This window comes from Mesoplodon bidens, assembly GCF_964165515.1.
Source record: "Mesoplodon bidens genome assembly, chromosome: 3".
In the NCBI taxonomy this organism is placed as follows: domain Eukaryota; kingdom Metazoa; phylum Chordata; class Mammalia; order Artiodactyla; family Ziphiidae; genus Mesoplodon; species Mesoplodon bidens.
In genome coordinates, this window is record NC_138178.1 from 32,709,948 (window position 1) to 32,713,662 (window position 3,715).

The window sequence follows — 3,715 nt, forward strand, 5'->3', positions numbered from 1 at the left end:
GGACATTATGATTCTAATTTAATTTTCTCCTAAAATAGTGAACCATGTATATTAAAAATTTTCAATTTTTATCCTACCAATTACAAATGCTATCTTTATCATGTGTGATAGTCTGTTTAAGGGGTGGGTTAACTCAGACTCAATGACTAACAAGGGGAGAAGGGACCAACAAGCTTTGCTTGTCCAGTGCAATGGAATCATTCCAGAAAGCAGCCAGCGTGGCCCCTGCAACATCTTGGTTTTACATTAAAAAGGGGTACCTATCTCTTTGGGGGAAGCGTCAAAGCTTCCCCCACTGTCTGAAACAAAGACAGTGAAATCTGTTTCACTCCACTGCCTGAAACAAAGCTGCTGGCTCAGAGGGGCCCTCACTTCACAGAGGTTCCCCTAAGAGCCTGGGCCTTGTTCATTGATCGTTCAGCTGAGCTGAAACCCAGGCAGCCGTGGAGAACTGAAAACTGTGTGGTCATTCTGATCAGGGGGCAGGCCTCAAGGCTGTGCTCGTAGCTCTGGCTCTTGCCATGGCTCACCTGTTTGGAAACAAGGCTTTCCTAGGCACTTAGAAACCTATAACCTGGCAGAGCAAAGACACCACACACACAAACACACACACACTATATATATACCGAACTGGTCTCCCTGTGCCATGCGGCTGCTTCCCACTAACTATCTACTTTACGTTTGGTAGTGTGTATGTGTCAATGCCACTCTCTCACTTCGTCCCAGCTTATCCTTCCCCCTCCCTGTGTCCTCAAGTCCATTCTCTAAGTCTGCGTCTTTATTCCTGTCCTGCCCCTAGGTTTTTCAGAACCATTTTTTTTTTAGATTCCATATATATGCGTTAGCAAATGGTATTCGTTTTTCTGTTTCTGACTTACTTCACCCTGTATGACAGATTATAGGTCCATCCACCTCACTATAAATAACTCAATTTCATTTCTTTTTATGGCTGAGTAATATTCCATTGTATATATGTGCCACATGTTCTTTATCCGTTAATCTGTTGATAGACACGTAGGTTGCTTCCATGTCCTGGCTATTGTAAATGGTGCTGCAATGAACGTTGTGGTACATGACTCTTTTTGAATTATGGTTTTCTCAGGGTATATGCACAGTAGTGGGATTGCTCGGTAGTATGGTAGTATTATTTTTAGTTTTTAAGGAACCTCCATGCTGTTCTCCATAGTGGCTGTATCAACTTACATTCCCACCTGGGAATTTTAGTATTTTTTAAATACATATAACAAGCCTTAGTTTTCCAAACATCCAGAAGTCTGCAAACTTCTTCAGGAGAAAATACAACCATATTGGAAAAAAAAAAAAAGCCACTACGAACAAGTGGTCTGGTTTCCTCTCACCTAATATGTATGTCAGTGATAGCAGTTTTTATATCAGTAACACAGTAGGCTGAACACTGAGCTTCAAACGTTCTTCCAGTTAAAAGCGCTAATAAATTGTGGAAACCGCTCTCTGTATCTCTCCTTTCCATATCCTAACATATGTATAACTGAAACCACTGATTTAAAAATCATTACATAGCGCTGAACTCTGCCTCCTTTATCAGTTTAAATGAATGCAACTTCCCTTTAGCATTATATTCCAAAAAATACGTAAGCCCCAATAATTTGGAGTACTAAACTAGATAATCCCCCTAAAGACACTTTTGACAGAGGTAATGCATTACATAAAAAGAGGTTTCCAGAACTTGCTGTCAGAACCTAAGCATACACGGACAACACTGACATAGGTCACCGCGCACACTGTTTTACTCTGCAGGCAGTCCTTCGCCATTGGTCAGCTTTACTAGCTCGAGTCCAGCAGGAAAGTGCATGGTGCACCAGATTCATGTGCTCTTAAGTTGCTACTGTGTTCCCTTCTTTACTGAAATGTTTTACTGAGCCAGGCTTTACCCATGACAGGTCAGCAACGTGAAAACTTTTATTGTGCTGTTCTTCAGGCTTTTTCTGAGTCAGCATCTTCTCTCTGGCTTCATCGGGTACAGAAGGATTCCACAGAGAAAAGCTAATTGCATAGGGGTCTTCTACTTTAGGTTGGTCAAATGAGCAGGGTACACCTTAACACTGTCAACTGAATATCTTTTTCGTACAGTACTGCAGCCTCTGGATTTAGGGGGCTTGCTGTATCAGTCTTGTAGAAAACTCTCCTTGCTTACATCAATACTTGCCAAATATTATTATGGACCCACCTCCATTTTGCAAATGCTTTCTTCACATCCAATGCACCTGAGGTGGAATCAACTAGCAAGTGAAAGACGGGAATATCAAACACCAAATGTGGACAGTCACCATCTGGGTACTTATCAGGGATGTAAACTGTAAACTTAAAGACACCATCTTGATAAAGTCCATGCTGTATGAATATTACTCCAAAGCACAGTAATGCAGATCAATAAGATGGCTGCACATAGACACCTGGTAGCTTCTGCTTCACAACCAAGGTAAATTCTGCAAGAAGGGAGTATTCCAGGTAGAAAGGTCTAAGAAGCATGTGTGCCATTTGTTGACTCTGTTGCTGGGCAGGAGATGAAAGCTTAGTTACGGGCAAAGCATTTTGGGGAATAGAAGGCAGCTGCTTCTTTGGAGCAGTGCGTGAGGACTGGTTTTCACATCCCCTGTTAATGTCTTCTCTTCATCATCAGGTCGTTTGCGTACAGAGCTTGTAGACATGACCCAGAGAGGGTTCATAATGTGTACTCCAAACAAAGGAATTCAATGGTCTGTGTCATCAAACTCTTCCATCCTCAGAATTCACTTTACCTCGGTGTTTTCAATGCAGTGCTCCAGGCTGCCAAGAGCCATCGTGGCCCTACAGCATCTCTGGCCTCGGTGCCAGGCCGGCCCCAGCCTACTCCCCACCAAGCCCAGCCCAAGAGAACTGACATCTTTTTTTTTTTTTTTCCAATTAGTTCCTGACCAGGAATTGAACCTGCACCCCCTGCAGTGGAAACTCAGAGTCTTAACTACTGGACTGCCAGGGAAGTCCCGACCTCACTAAGTTTTGATAATTTTCTAGTTGCTTATACTGGGTTTCCTAGGTAGACGAAAATAATAGTAATAATTTTACCTCTTACTTTCCAATATGGATATCTCTTATTTATTCCAACTTATTGTTTTGGCTAGAATTCCTAGAAATTTATTAACTATATAATAACAGCAGGCTTCCTTATTCCTGATTATCACAGAATTAGTCTATCACTATTATATACAAAGTTGGTTCTATGTTTGAAATAGATTTTTTCTTACGTTAATAAAGCAGTCTTTTGCTTTTTAAATGACTGAAATCTCTTTAATGGAGACGGTACAAACTGGGAAGCACTGTGACGAGTTGGAAAGCACATCCCCATCCGGAGGTGTAATCAGTTCCAGCCAATGGCTGCCATAGGGGCCTGAGGTGGTCAGACTTGCTCTTTTTCCAAGAGAACGCCCAAACATGGATTTTTAAAACCAAAAATCTGTTGATTTTTAAAGGATGAAATTATTCCACTTTTTAAAACACTATTTGGGCCACTTCTGTGAGCCAGATGCAGCCCTCAGACCACCAGTTTACAAACTCTGATGTTTAGGATTGGAAGACTCTGAAGAGTTCTAAGCTGGGGGACATCAGGTTTTAGAGAGAATAATATAAGTGTAATTTTGGATGTGTTAAGCTAGAAATAAACCAGTGAAATCTTCCAGTCAGCAGTTGGAAACATGTG

At 41.6% G+C, this 3,715-nt stretch overlaps 1 pseudogene across 1 annotated transcript; it reads right to left on the reverse strand.

Moving 5' to 3' along the window:
* Positions 1–1,699: 1,699 nt before the first annotated feature.
* Positions 1,700–3,041, reverse strand: LOC308614512 (AKT-interacting protein-like; annotated as a pseudogene). The gene has a single exon. The product of its transcript is annotated as an AKT-interacting protein-like (transcript).
* Between the last annotated feature and the right edge of the window lie 674 nt (positions 3,042–3,715).